This window comes from Musa acuminata, chromosome BXJ1-7 (genome assembly GCF_036884655.1).
Source record: "Musa acuminata AAA Group cultivar baxijiao chromosome BXJ1-7, Cavendish_Baxijiao_AAA, whole genome shotgun sequence".
In the NCBI taxonomy this organism is placed as follows: Eukaryota; Viridiplantae; Streptophyta; class Magnoliopsida; order Zingiberales; family Musaceae; genus Musa; species Musa acuminata.
The window spans coordinates 20,110,918-20,127,563 of record NC_088333.1 but is presented as its reverse complement, the minus strand read 5'-3'; the positions used below and the strand labels follow the sequence as shown (position 1 = coordinate 20,127,563).

Below are 16,646 nucleotides of genomic sequence, written 5' to 3'. Positions count from 1 at the left end.
ATGTCTCCGTATAATCGATTCCCTCTTTTTGAGTAAATCCCTTTGCAACAAGTCTTGCCTTGTATCTCTCAATGTTGCCTAACGAATCTTTCTTAGTTTTAAAGACCCATTTGCAACCAATGGCCTTTGCTTCATTAGGCAACTCTACAAGATCCCAGACTCCATTGCTCATCATGGAATTCATCTCTTCTTTCATAGCATCATGCCACAAATTTGACTTTTTGCAACTCATGGCTTGTGAAAATGTTTCAGGATCATTTTTGGCTCCAATATTATAGTTAGATTCTTGTAGATATACAACATAATCACTAGGAATTGCTAATCTTTTATTTCTAGTAGATCTTCTTAATGTTGTACCAATGGTTCCTTGAGGAACTTGTGGTTCAACTAGTTGTTCAGGAGCTTGTTGTAATTCCTGAATTGCTTGATCTATTAGAATACTATCAACAACTTGTGGAATTTCAATGATTGGTTGTTCAGCACTAGTTTATACTTGAGGAGTACTATGAACTATAACCAATCTATCATTTGATGTGGAAGGTTGAGATTCTATATGATCATGTACGGAAACTATGTTCCTGAAATGATCGCTCCCACTAATCACATCATCCTCAAGAAATTTAGCGTTTCTTGATTCCACAATCCTAGTTGTGTGAGATGGACAATAGAACCTGTAACCTTTGGACTTTTCGGCATATCCAATGATTATATATCCTGACTTCAAACGGACATCCCCAAACGTGCATATGTCACAAACTTGGTTTCCAACCTTTCCATAGTTCAAATGGTGTCTTTTGGACAGCCTTGGTTGGAACTCGGTTTAATATATATACAACCGTCTTTAGTGCTTCAGTCCACAAAAACTTAGGAAGATTGGAGTTGCTAAGCATACTCCGCACCATATCCAATAATGTTCGGTTTCTTCTTTCTGCAACACCATTCTGGTCTGGAGAACCAGGCATAGTGTATTGGGCAATAATCCCATGTTCTTGAAGAAACTTAGCAAAAGGACCAGGTGCTTGTCCATTTTCAGTATATCTACCATAATATTCTCCACCCCTATCTGATCTCACAATTTTAATTTGCTTACCACATTGGTTCTCAACTTCAGCCTTAAAGACTTTGAAGGCATCCAATGCTTCATTTTTATTATGAAGCAAATATATATACATATATCGTGAGTAATCATCTATAAAGGAGATGAAGTATTTCTGACCATGTATGTCCATGTCTGGACAACATATATCAGTATGAATTATTTCTAATAAGTCTGAACTCCTATTAGCACCCCTTTTGGACTTATTGGTCTGTTTTCCTTTAATACAGTCCACACAAGTCTTAAAATTAGTAAAATCAAGAGTACTAAGTACCCCATCTTTAACTAATCTTTTAATTCTCTCTATGGAGATATGTCCTAATCTCCGATGCCATAATATAGAGGAGTCCTCATTAATATTACATCTCTTAATGCCAGCGTGAACATGCATTGAACCTTGAGTATTATCATTTTGTAATAAAATACGGTAAAGACCGTCAAATAAAATACCATTCCCAACACAATCAGATTTATATAATAAATGAAATGATGTGTCTTTAAAATTAAAGGAATATCCAAATGGTACGAGTCTGGAAACAGAAATTAAGTTTCGTGAGAAACTTGGTACATAAAAGGTTCTTTCCAATTTTAAAACAAAACCACTACTTAAAGTTAAAATGCATGTTCCAATTGCTTCCACATGTGAGCCCATCTTATTTCCTGATAAGATACTTTGCTCACTTCCCACTGGCTTCCTTAGGTTTTGCATACCCTGCAAAGAGTTTGCAATATGGATTGTTGATCCAGAGTCAATCCACCAAGTGTTAATATTAACATTGACCATATTAGTTTCATAACATACATATGAGGTTGGTTTACCTTTCTTTTCAAGCCATTGTTGGAATTTCGTACATTCCTTCTTCATGTGTCCCTTTCTTTTACAAAAGAAACACCTTGCTTCTTTCTTGATATCAGCTTGGGGGTGGTATTTTACCTTTTCCCTGCTGATAAGCTTTTTGATTGGCTTGATGTTTGTCAATTTTGTTCTTCCCTCGAGTGGTTACCATCAATGCACTCTCACCCAATTCCATTACCAGCCTCTCTTCTTCTTGAACACACATGGTCATTAATTCATTAATTGACCATTTGTCCTTATGTGTATTGTATGAAATTTTAAAAGGACTATATTGAGGTGGAAGGGTGTTCAGAATATAGTGCACCAGGAAGGATTCTGACATATTAACCTCAAGTTTCTTAAGTTGAGCCGTAATATCTCGTATTTGCATTATGTGCTCACGCACACCCTTTATGTTGGTGAGTCTGAGGAATGAAAATTTCATTATAAGGGTGCTTGCTAGTGCCTTATCCGAAGTGATGAATTGTTCATCGATAGCCTTTAGCAAGTCTCGGACATTTTCATGCTGGTCAACAGAACCACGTATGCCAGCAGTTATCTTAGTTTTGATAAACATCACGCTGAGCCGATTGGATCGCTCCCATCGCTCATATAACGCGATCTCAGTTAGAGTGCTGGTATCAGTGACTATAGGTGGTTCGTCTTTTCTAATAGCATAATCAATATCCATCCACCCTAAATGGAGGAGAACCCTCTCCTTCCATATCTTATAGTTATCACCACTAAGTTCGGGAATATCACATCGAATATCAGAGAAATTAACAGTTTGAGAAACTGCATAAAATCAAACATGCTTATGTCAAAATTTAAAGCTTAATAAACTAAAATACATGTTTTACCAATGTGAAACATGCCAAAAATATGAATCTCATGACATAAAAATTGCCTGTAAGCTAAATTATTAATTCAAATAGATTCAAATGAACTTTATGATAAAACTATCAAATTATATTCCAATTCATAATTCCTGTGGGTAAATTATGAAAATAATTTGATATTTTATCCTGATTAATTATATTAAATATAATAAAAGATCCTGTGGGATAACAATTATTATATAAAATATAATCAGTCACAATCCGATGTCTAATTACTTATGTGATCCTTATTTTAACTTTATATATAATTTTAATTAATTAAGGATGCTGTGACTAATTCTTAATTAATTAAAATTATATGGATCACTAGACATTTTAAACATAAAAAATTTGCTCATATACATAATTTAATATAGCTAAATATGCATACATAATATGAGCATTTTACCGACTAAAAATGTTGAAAATGATATTTCCTCATGATTTTCAACAAAATATATCAACAAGTTTCCAAGAAGAAACCAAAATCAAATCATTTTCATGGCATAAAAATGAAAACTTTTTCATATCAAGGCAGAGATCATTCGGCTCTGATACCAAATGTAAGAAATTTTAATGAAGCCAACTTGTGTTTCTAAATCATTGTAATAGAAACACAATAAAACTAATGCGGAAACGAAATAACATACCTCCAGCCATTGTTGCCAAGAATTTCTGCAGAGGTTTCTTCTTGAACTTTGGTTCTTCTCGGCTCAAAACTCTCGCTTTAGATGGTGTAAGAAAGCCTTTCGCTTCAAAGAGATGATTAAGCCAAGGGACCAAAATCCTCATATATATAAAAATGTTCTCCCATCAAGAACATTTATCATCACCAACTCATAACGTTCAAGAATTAATTCAAATTTATAATGTTTGGACCATAATGAAGAACTTAATGATATTAAATATTTAATTTAATAATAACGGTTTCATGCATAAAGAATAAGAAACTGAAATCATTTAAACCATAATAAATGAAGAAATTCATGATAATGAATTATGAATCTTAATGAAAACGGTTACGTTATTATTAAATAAGATATTTAATAATAACAGTCTGTTTTCACACTGTTGTGACACCAAACAACTTGCACTTAGACTTGCATGTGAGATTTTTGACCCATGATATAAGTAATAAAATAGCATGCATGTAGTGTTCAACTGAGGCTCATTGCTGTCATTGACACTGCAATTTGACCAGAAGAATAGACTATCAGCAACTACTCATTTTAAAGAAAGAGATCTACCAGCAACATTAACAAAAAAATTATTAAACCTTCTCGCAAAAATGAAAAGACAAGCAACTAGGATTATACTTGGCCTCCAGGTTAAGGGTATAGAGTAGCACTGAGCACAAGAAGTAGCCTTGAACATATACAATGAAGAACATTTAAGTATCATGTTCACTGACGGCAAGTTATCCCTCTTTGCCTAATAATCGATGAGGACCCACTCCCAGCCAGAAACTAAACTCCACCCTTAATGCTATTGTCTAACCAACAGTGACCAAAATGAAACAAACTCTTGAGGACCAGATGCCACACGACCCACACCCCCTGCCTCACTTCCTCTTCTTGGTAGCTGGCTGTGGTAGTTCCTTGTCCTCTTCATCATTCTCATCTTCTTCATCTTCCTCTTCCCCTTCCTCTTCTTGATCCTCGTCCCCATCATCATCTTCATAATCCTCCTCTTCCCCTTTCCTCCTCCATAATTGGCCTCAGGGTCATCATCATCTTCATCTCCTTTGCCATCATTCTCCTCCCCGAGAGATCTTTGCCTCCGTCATCTTCTTGATCATCTCCATCCTCATCCCTGTCTTTCTCATCGCCATCATTGTCATCTGACTCACCACCATCCATGTTTTCTGGTACAACTTCATGTTTGCTTCTCGTAAGTATCCTTCAAAGCAACAGCACAGGATAAAAGTTTCAGAAATAAAATTAATTGATTGTGGTAGCAAACTAGCTGATTCAAGATCAAGACAAACATATACCATAATGGACTGGTTAAAATGTACACATGCTTTGAGCTTTGATTAGGTAGACATAAGGTATGGAGGAAAGATCCAACATGTAAATCATTTCAGACAATTCACCCAGTGGACCAGTTTGTCTTAATAAAGAGACTACCTGAAACAAATTCAATATTTAGTGGAAACAGGTGAAAATCATCAATCTGTACAAAAGGAATGCAGGATCATTGTTTTGACAAACATTAGTACATGCACTCCTTCAACCAAGATAGGCAATAACGGAAAATGAGCTTTACCAAGTTACAAACACTAAAAAGATGAAAACAACAAAAAGGAAACTTCAAAACCTAGTCTCAAGGGCTAAAGTAGAAATGAAAGAATGGCTTTTAAAGAAAAGATAAATAGAGACTAATTCTGAGATAATAAGTTGGACCACCTGCAAAAGCTGAAGCATCATGGAGAAGGCAACTCATACGCACAAAATATCCTAATTTTCATACACCACGAGATCACAAACAATATAACAAGTATCGAGAAGGAGCAAAATAATCTGACGGTCCCAAGAACACTGCCAATTCCGATCCCAAGCCCGGATGAAAAAGGTGGAGGGTTGCGTTAGGTCACTGACAACCAATGTAAAACTATGACAGATCTCATGAATATGAATCTTAACCGATTTCAGTATAAAGCTAGGTCATCATCGAAAAGTGACGCAAGGCACCTTCGCTACCTAGGTGGCCCGAATTGCAAATGATGGGCTAGGACGTCACTCAGAAGCGTCCCATCACATCGGCGTATGGATGCGGTGCCAAGTAGGTAAGAGTCCTTTCAATGTTTCGGAACAATGGGAGTAAGGAAATTAGTTCAAGAACAAAAGATTAGGTTAGCAACTTGGAATATAGGAATTCTTTCAGGAAATGGATTAAAATTGGTAGACACAATGATAAAAATATATATATTATTTGCTTACAAAAGACTAAGTAGGGGAAAAATCTAGAGAGATTAATAGTACTAGATTTAAAATTTGATATACTAAGAAAGTTAAACACAAAAATGATAAAAGAATTATTGTTGATAAGGGTCATAAGAACAATGTTGTAGATGTAAAAAGAATTGGAGATAGAATTATAATTCTAAAATTTGTGAAAGGACAAGATGTTTTGAATGTCATTAGTACTTATGCCTCTCAAGTCGGATTGGATAATCAAACCAAAAGAAAATTTTGATAAAACTTAGATGATATCATTCAAAGAATGTTAATAACCGAAAAACTTATAATTGGAAGATATTTGAATGGTCATGTATGGAAAACATATGATGAATATAAAGGGGTGAATGAGGGCTTCGATTATGGAGAGAAAAATGAAGATGACTGTATGATTTTGGATTTTGCAACTTTGTAAATACCCGCTCTAAGAAGAGAGATGAACATTTAATTACTCCAAAGAGTGGTCACAACTATAATCAAATAGACTTTTTTCTCACTAAAATGATAGATAAAAGTATTTGTAAGGATTATAAAGTTATACTTGGCAAAAGTTTGGCTAATCGACATAGGTTGATGGTATTAGATATTTACTATAGAAAATAAAAGAATGAAAAATTAAAAAATTTACTAGGACTAGATGATGGAATTTTAAAAATGATAATGTGATAAAAGGAAGGTGACTTAGAATTTAGATGAGGATAATATTAATATTATTCGGACTAAGATAGTTAATAAGATTAGGAGCTTAACAAAAGAAATTCTGGTAAAACTAAAGATAAAGGTGTAATATTAAGGAAAAATAAGTGGTGGTACGAGGAAGCTCAAAAAATAGTTTTTACTAAAAGATCATGTTTTAAAGATTGGTAAAATTATAAAAATGAGAAAAAATTTAAAAGATATAAAAAAGAGGCTAAAAAAGTGGTTAGTATTACAAGATATAAGACTTATGATAATTTTTATAATAAATTAGGTAGTAAAGATGATGAAAAAAAGATATATATTAAAATGCTAAAGCTAGGGAAAAAAATATAACGATTAAGTAATATTATATGTATTAAAGATGAAGATCAAATAATATTTGTTAATAATAATGAGATTAAGAAAATATGAAAAATAAATAAATTATTTAAGAATAAACTATTTTTATAAATTATTTAATGAATATTCCACATAGGACTTAAATTTAATGATAAACAATAGTGATAGATTTAATAATCATAGATTTATTCGTAAAATTAAAACTAATGAAGTAAAAGAAACATTAAAGAAGTTGAAAATAGTTAAGAGTGTCGGGCCTGATGGTATCCAGGTTTGGAAATGTTTAGAGAACAAAGGAGTAGCTGTTGAATCTCGTATTTTGATGATGAAACCAATTGATAATTATGTTTATGTTTAACAGCATTTTGAGTGATGCAGGTCTACTCGATCAGGATTAGACAATTAAGGCAGGAGGAATTGACGTTGCGCCGGAGGAGATCACGTTAGGATATTGGATGGCAGAAGGCTTCGGACGTCGGGCATCGGGCCAAGAGCGGAATTGCGCCAAGGATATCGGCGTTGCGAAGGTCAACCACCGATTGGGCAACAAGCCGCAAGAGAGACGATGCGCCGAAGAATCGGACGAAGCGCCAACCAATGACGTGCTGGGCAACAAAATATCAATTCGCGTTGTAATAATTGTCTAGATCAGAGTAGAGTTTTAGCTTGTGTGTGCAGGATTAACTACGATAACGACGAAGACATAAAGCAAAACAAAGTGTCGGAGTCAAGCACGAAGGATTCATTGCGAGTTCAAGAGTTCGACGGAAGTCCGAAGGTTCGTCGGGAATGCTGTCAGAACTAGCCGAGAATGAGTAGGGAGCTTGCCGAAGGGTTTTTCGGAAGCTCGCCGGAAGGTTCGTTGGAAGTTCGCGGAGCTCGCCGAGAAAGATCGGAGCTTGCCGAAGAAGCTCGTTGGAACTCGTCAAGATCAAATCGTGAAGTCTAAGAGCTTGCCGGGAGTCTGCAGAATGGTTTCCGAGACTTTATCGGAAGACCGTCGGAAGTTCGTCAGAAGCTTGCCGGAAGAAGTCTTGACTTACGAACTTTGTAATAGCTTAGAAAATGTCTTTAAATTCGTAGTTAGCACGTTAATTAGGGTTAAGATTAGGTGTTAATCCTATAACCCAAGTAGGGGCCAATTGGGCCCGAGTTCGGACTGGTTTGGGCCAAGTTTGGAGCCCAACCAGTGAGTTGAATTGGCCTAGGCGGTGGCACCGCTTAGCTGGGCGGTGGCACCGCCAGCATCGGGAACATAAGAGAATTCAAATTTTTGGAGCCCAAATTTGAATCCTCTTGAGGCCTATAAATACCCCTCAAGTCTCAACTGAGAAGATAACTTTTTAAGCAGCAAGTGATTGAGAGAAAAGTCTTAGAAGAGTCTTTGCTAGTCTTGTTTTTAATTTGCTAGTGTTCACCTCCTTCTTTTTTGCTGAAAATCTATAAGAGAGTGAACCGCTTGTAAAAGTTATAAGAGGGGTATTTACCCTTCCCTTTCAAGAGATTTGCTAGTGGAAGGTGGGAGCCTCATCGAAGAGGGGCCTCGCAAGTGGATGTAGGTCATTTGACCGAACCACTGTAATATCGGCGTAATCTCTAGTTTGCATTTACTTATTGTCATTTATATTACTGCAAACCATTTGCACTTTAATGCTATACTGCTTTGTCTCTGTCTTACTTATATCTTCAAGTTAAAACGCAATCGAAACGGTTTTAAACGAAAACATTGCTTTTATCGTACGAAGTTTCCGAAAAGTGTTTAAATCGTGAAAAGTTTATCGCACTTCACCGCTGCACTAATTCACCCCCCCCTCTTAGTGCCGCTCCGATCCTAACAATTGGTATCAGAGCCCGGTATTTCTCATTTCAGATTTACACTCGAGAGAAATGGCTCTTCATGGCTTTCAAGAGGGCTTATCGGTTGTTCGTCCACCGTTGTTTAACGGATTGGACTACACTTATTGGAAAACTCGAATGAGAGTTTTCTTGATTTCTATGAATTTGGATTTATGGAATATCGTTAAAAATGGTTTTCAACTTCCCTCTAAACCGATGAACGAATGGTCGGATTGGGAGAAGAAATATTTTTCTTTAAACGCAAAGGCTATGAATGCCTTATTTTGCGCTTTAGACAAAAATGAGTTCAATTGGATTTCTACGTGCGAAACGGCTTTCGATATTTGGCGAACACTTGAAATCACGCACGAGGGAACTAGTAGAGTCAAAGACTCGAAAGTTAACATTTTATTGCATGATTTTGAGCTTTTTCAAATACAACCAAGCGAGACTATAGGCGACATGTACACCCGTTTCACGGATGTCGTCAATAATCTAAGAGTTTTTGGTAAATCTTTTTCGAATTTTGATCTCGTAAGCAAGATCTTAAGATCCCTTCAAAAAAGGTGGGATTCTAAAATAACCGCAATACAAGAAACAAAAGATTTAAATATTTTTCCACTTGAAGAACTAATAGGGTTGTTGATGACATATGAAATGGTGCACAATGTACATGATGAACAAAATCACCTTTCAAATAACAGGAAGGATTTGGAACTCCGGACAAATGGATACCACTTGAGCAATGACTCAAGTGATGAGGACAATGATGAACTTGAATTTCGAACACTAAATCTTAATAAGTTTATTAGACAAAAATCTAAAATAAACAATGAACTTGAACGGAGGAAGAGGCCAAAGAAGAGGAAGGCAACCAAGGATGAATCAAGAACTTCCAAAGGTGAAACGGCAAATTGGGCTTTGACGGGCTTCGACTACAAGGTAAGTAACTCAACTCTCTTGAATTATTTTGAAATTACTTGATGTTTTCCATGATGCATTTTCTCTTTTCTTTTGAATAATTATTTTTCTTGAAAATTATTTGTTTTATATTAATAGAATAAAATGTTAGATTTAAATAATCATATATATGTGCTTGAGAAGCAAGAATGTGTATTTTGATGATTTCCATATTAACCTTCAATAATGATGCATGGTTTTTATATGGAAGGCTTGATGATTTTTTTTAAACCTTATCTTTGGTTTTCAAACATGATGTATGTTTTTGACATAAGAACAAAACTTGAGCATGCTAATATAAAGTCAATCACATAAATTAAAACTAAAGAAGTTTTAGTTATCTATAAGAATCATTCAAAATTATGTTCAATGAAACCATAGCATAATGATGTAATGAAAATATTAAACATTTTGAAACCATGTTTTAGTGTCATGCATAATGATCATGCTTAATAAATTTCGAAATTATGCATATGAATCTTGTGATTTATGGATTATTGATTTTTACCATAATGAAAGTGCCTTATTAATCTTTGTTGTAATAAATCTTACACTTTCGGTTTTAAACATTATACATGTTTTTATTTGGTATAAGTGAAATAAAATCATATGAATTGAAACAACTAAAAAGAGGATAATATTTTTTCCTTGAAAAATTATTTTTCTCTATCCTATTGATCTTGATGTTTATTATGATAAATCTATGTATACCATTTTGAATCTCTTAAAAGTAATGTTGATATTTTGATGATTTTGATGATTTAAATTTGAAATGAGTTTTATCAAAATCATAATATTGATTTCTTGGAATAACGTGAGATTACCTTTAATGATCATGGAATTTTGGATTCATGACTTGGTCTTACATTTGTTTATGAGATGGTTGAAATCTTTGTACGTTTGAATTCTTCCCTTCTCCTTTCAATTAATGCATGTTATATGTTAAAGATTTAAAACCATGTTTTGGTATCATGCATATCTAAGAAATATTGATGTGACAAATTGAATAAGTTGAAAATGAATGATGATTTTTCTCTTGAATATAACTTGTGATATTTTTTTTATATAAATCATCATTTTGATTTCTCGACATTCGATACATGAGATTTTATTATAAATCAAAATTTCTCATTAATCTATCTTCTACGATTTTACTTGATATTCTCTTGAGAGGATATTTTCTAAATGAATCATGATTTTTCCTTGTGAGTTCTTGGAGTTATTACTTGATTTTTCTTTTAAAACAAGATCTCTTCTTTGTACTCCTATGATTTTTCTTGATATTTTATTTAAAAAAGATATTTACTATATGAATCATGTCTTTTGGTATTCAAATGATTTTATCCTTCATGACATGATTTCTTTGTATTTATGGCTTGCATGGCTTAAAATGTTTTGGTATGATGCATGCAATGATGAAATATTCATAAAGTTAAAATGATGTATGCAATACTTATGATAATGATGTACATGATGTATTTATTGCATATGATGTGTATCATGAATGCTTTAAATGATGAATGTTTGGTATCATGATCAACATGTTGATAAATGCTTGAAAATTTTAATGTTTGAGTATGATTGATTTATTTTTCGGTATCGTGCATGAAAAATAAGGTTATTGAAATTGTGTATATTTTAATTTAAATATATAATGATGCACAAATAAGAATGATACTTACCTTTGTCATAATATGAAAATTGATATAAGGGTCTTCCCTTCTTTTTGACAATGACAAAGGGGAAACAAGAATTTCTAGCGTGGACATCATGAAAAGAGGCAAACTAACTAACTTGCACAATTCAAGATGGAAGCAAAAATTGCACTTCTCAAAAGAGAAGATACAAATGTAACATTTGCCAAATTGTTTGCTTGCCTCATGTAAAACATTATCTCTTGCTAGATTGGCATTTTTGCTAGCTTGTATGTTGCAAAACTTGATCACTTTTTCAAACATGTTGCTAGCTTACACTTTGCAAAGAAAGCAAAAATGACACTTCTAGAAGAAAGAGCTTGTTATTTTGAACATCACAAGCTTGCTTATCTTAAGAAACAAAAATTACAAAAGTGCTATCTTGCCTATCTCAAGAAGCAAAACTTGCAACTTGCACATTGCAGTAGGAAGCAAGAATTATGAGCTTACACAAGAAAGATATCTTGCATTTGCTTTCGAAATTTTTGCTAGCTTGTATATTGTGAAACTTACATATCGTAAAAATTGCTAGCTTGTAGTCTAAAGAGAAGCAAAAAGTTGCTATCTCAAAAGAAGCAAATGTGCTATCTTGCCTATCTTAAGAGGCAAAAATGCTAACTTGCACATCTAGCAAAACTTGACAAATTTGCATATTTCAAGAAGCAAGAGTTGCTTTCTTGAACATCTCAATATTGCTAGCTTGCATGATGTAGAACTTGCTATCTTGAACATTACCAAAAGTGCTATCTTGTATGCTGTAAAACTTGCATATCTAAAACTTGATAGCTTGAATGTCCTAAGCATGATGCATTACTTGCTAAATTTTCTAGCTTCAAAACTGCATGATGATAAAACTTAATATTATGTTTTTTATGCAATGAGTTGAACTTATATTACAAACACAAAGAATAGTTGTACTTCTCCTTTTTGTTGATGACAAAGGGGGAGAAGTATGTTGATGACACGATATGCATGAGTTCATAATGACGTGTTGCAAGTATTCATGATGAATATTGCAATGACTTGAATTCAATTTGAATTCAAGGTTCTATCAATATGGCATATTGATAGGGGGAGTTTGTTTAAACTCCGGGAGTCAAGTTTAACTCCGTCATCAATTGGTTGTCATCATCAAAAATGGGGAGATTGTTGAATCTCGTATTTTGATGATGAAACCAATTGATAATTATGTTTATGTTTAACTGCATTTTAAGTGATGCAGGTCTACTCGATCAGGATTAGACAATTAAGGCAGGAGGAATTGACGTTGCGCCGGAGGAGATCACGTTAGGATATTGGATGGCAGAAGGCTTCAAACGTCGGGCATTGGGCCAAGAGCAGAATTACGCCAAGGATATCGGCGTTGCGGAGGTCAACCACCGATTGGGCAACAAGCCGCAAGAAAGGACGATGCGCCGAAGAATCGGACGAAGCGCCAACCAATGACGTACCGGGCAACAGAATGTCAATTCGCGTTGTAATAATTGTCTAGATCAGAGTAGAGTTTTAGCTTGCGTGTGCAAGATTAACTAAGATAACGACGAAGACATAAAGCAAAACAAAGTGTCGGAGTCAAGCACGAAGGATTCATTGCGAGTTCAAGAGTTCGACGGAAGTCCGAAGGTTCGTCGGGAATGCTGCCGGAACTAGCCGAGAATGAGTAGGGAGCTTGCCGAAGGGTTTTTCGGAAGCTCGCCGGAAGGTTCGTTGGAAGTTCGCGGAGCTCGCCGAGAAAGATCGGAGCTTGCTGAAGAAGCTCGTTGGAACTCGTCAAGATCAAATCGTGAAGTCTAGGAGCTTGCCGGGAGTTTGCAGAATAGTTTCCGAGACTTTATCGGAAGACCGTCGGAAGTTCGTCGGAAGCTCGCCGGAAGAAGTCTTGACTTACGGACTTTGTAATAGCTTAGAAAATGTCTTTAAATTCGTAGTTAGCACATTAATTAGGGTTAAGATTAGGTGTTAATCCTATAACCCAAGTAGGGGCCAATTAGGCCCGAGTTCGGACTGGTTTGGGCCAAGTTTGGAGCCCAACCAGTGAGCTGAATTGGCCTAGGCGGTGGCACCGCTTGGCTGGGCGGTGGCACCGCCAGGATCGGGAACATAAGAGAATTCAAATTTTTGGAGCCCAAATTTGAATCCTCTTGAGGCCTATAAATACCCCGCAAGTCTCAGCTAAGAAGATAACTTTTTGAGCAGCAAGTGGTTGAGAGAAAAGTCTTATAAGAGTCTTTGCTAGTCTTGTTTTCAATTTGCTAGTGTTCACCTCCTTCTTTCTTGCTGAAAATCTATAAGAGAGTGAACCGCTTGTAAAAGTTGTAAGAGGGGTTTTTACCCTTCCCTTTCAAGAGATTTGCTAGTGGAAGGTGGGAGCCTCATCGAAGAGGGGCCTCGCAAGTGGTTGTAGGTCATTTGACCGAACCACTGTAAAATCGGCGTAATCTCTGGTTTGCATTTACTTATTGTCATTTATATTACTGCAAACCATTTGCACTTTAATGATATACTGCTTTGTCTCCGTCTTGCTTATCTCTTCAAGTTAAAACGCAATCGAAACGGTTTTAAACGAAAACATTGCTTTTATCGTACGAAGTTTCCGAAAAGTGTTTAAATCGTGAAAAGTTTATTGCACTTCACCGCTGCACTAATTCACCCCCCCCCTCTTAGTGCCGCTCCGATCCTAACAGTAGCTTGATTAACTAACTTATTTATCAAAATCATGATATTCAAAACGATAATTGATGAATAGAGAAAGAGTTTTTAGTGCCAATTTACAAAAATAAGGGTAACATACAAAATTATTCAAATTATAGAAGAATTAAAAGCATAAGCCATATTGTAAAACTTTAGAAAAGAGTTATTGAAAATAGGATAAGACTTGAAACAAATATATTTGAAAATCAATTTGGTTTTATGCCTAGAAGATCAATCTTAGAAACTATTTATCTATTAAGACAATTAATGAAAAAGTATAGGGAGAAAAAGAAAGATTTGTATATGATTTTTATTGACCTAGAGAAAACCTATAATAAGGTTCCAAGAGATTTATTATGGTGGATTTTATAAAAGAAAAATGCATCCACTAATTATATTGATGTTATTAAAGATATGTATGATAATATAGTTACTAGTGTTAGAACTATAAGAAGCGTGTCTAGCGAGTATCCTATTAACATAGGATTATACTATGAATCCACATTAAGTCCCTAGCTTTTCACATTGATTATGGATGAACTTACTAATCACTTATATAATAGACTTCTTTGGTGTATGTTATTTGTTGATGATATTATCTTAATTGATGAGAGCCTAAGTGGAATTAATTATAAACTTGAGTTATGAAGGCAAGTCCCAGAAACTAAAAGTTTTAGATTAAGTAGGACTAAATTGAATATATATATATATATATATATATATATATATATATATAAACTAGGCAACGTCGCCTCGCGTGGGGAAGGAAAAGGTGACGTCACCGAGACGATGCGACATCGCCTTTTAAATAAATAAATAAATAAATATATATATATATATATATATATATATATAGTGATTCTAAAAGTAGACATGAGAATATAATTAAATTGGATAGACAAAAGATCCTTTTAAATAAAAGTTTTAGATATCCTGAATCAATTATTTAATAAGATAAAAAGATCGATGAAGAAATAATTTATAGAGTAAAAACAGGATGATTAAAATGGCAAGGGGCATCAGAACTCATGTATGATCATTGGATACCTTTGAGATTAAAAGATAAATTTTATAAGATAGTTGTGAGATCAACAATACTTTATGAATATGAGTATTATGCAATTAAGAAAAAACATATATAAAAAGTCTGTGTTGTCAAGATAGGAATGTTGAAATGGATATGTGGAGTTACTAGAAAAGATAAAAGAAGAAATACTTTTATTTGTAAATATCTAGGTATTACTTTGACAGAGGATAAGATAAGAAAAAATCATTTAAGATGATATGGGCATATGCTGATAAGACTTCTGAATGAGGTAATAAAAAAAGATAAAATAATTAATATTAATAGTACGAGAAGAAATAAAAAAAGATTTAAAAATATTTTAATAGAAACTATATGTACTTTTAACTTAACTAAGCATGTGACTTTTTATAGATCTCAATGAAGACAAAAGATTCATGTAGCCGACCTCAAATAGTTGAGACTCACGACTTTATTCTTGTTCTTGTAGTCAATGCTATTCATACTGTCACAACTCGGACATTACCCATGTGTCCTTCCAAAATCCACAATTTGGATAAAATAAAGTCAACAACTTTGAAAGCAATGCAACTACACACAAGGAGAGAGACTCCAGAAGTTATCCTAACCCTTGTACCTTGACATCATACAAAACCTCGTATCCATTTCCAAACGGTGCAAACACCCATTTCTAAGCCGGGAACAGACCATGCAGTCACGGGCCAAAGAGAAACAAAAATCTCTCAATTAAAACAAAATACCAAAGAAGGACCTTGTTTGATACACCAAACAAACATGTTCGTACCATTAACCTAAAGAACGCACGATGAAGCACTTTAAGAAGCTCGAAAGCTCACAACTTATGTCGCTTAACACAAAGGAAAGCCTTACGTCCACTTCTCGGATCATCAAATTCGCAACTTTAGCAATCAAACAACCAAAAAGCGAAATCAGGATATCGAACTAAAGGGACAGCCATACCACTAGAAGAAGCCAAAGGAGAGACCTTCCCACGGCCAAGACAGTCTCCCCCACAAGGAACTCCACCGCGAAGGGCAGCAGCTCCACTACTCTCGCTTCGACACGACGCCTCCATATTTATAAACCAAACACCAAAATGTGTAAGAGCAGCAAATGAAAATGCAGCGAAAGAGAAGAGTACGACGACAATCCTAGGAAATAGAAAAAATCAAAACAAAACATGAGGAGTATCACACACCGAGGTCAAAGAGGAGGGAAGGGGTATGCTACAGCAGATGATTTCTCGTCGGGGCGTCTTGTGAGGTGTGCGCTTTGGGTTAAGGTTTAGGGCGATTGGGGTTCGAGTGAGGATCCTGTACAAATCTATCATGGGGACCTACGAAGGACGCTCACTTGTTCTACGCAGAGTCAACGGACGGTAGGGTTTTGGAATTCGAAGGACGAGTAATTAATAGAATAATTGGAGAGGATCCCATCTACTTTTACGATTTTGAGTCCCTTCGTTAAGGCCTGCATCCAACCCGCACCTACGTGTAAATAATTAAATCATCACTACCATAATTTCTTTTATCTTTTCTTTCGAATTAATAGTGATAAATTAATATTTTATCATTATTGGTAGAGTATAAGGAATTATCTCACTAATTTATAAA

The 16,646-nt window shown here is 34.8% G+C and overlaps 1 long non-coding RNA gene across 1 annotated transcript; it reads right to left on the bottom strand.

Moving 5' to 3' along the window:
* Positions 1-4,098: 4,098 nt before the first annotated feature.
* On the bottom strand, positions 4,099-16,379 carry LOC135679958 (uncharacterized). The gene is made up of 4 exons (XR_010515379.1): positions 16,232-16,379; positions 15,994-16,102; positions 4,803-4,938; positions 4,099-4,708 (listed from the first exon to the last, which is right to left on the bottom strand). It is a non-coding gene; the product is annotated as an uncharacterized LOC135679958 (long non-coding RNA).
* Between the last annotated feature and the right edge of the window lie 267 nt (positions 16,380-16,646).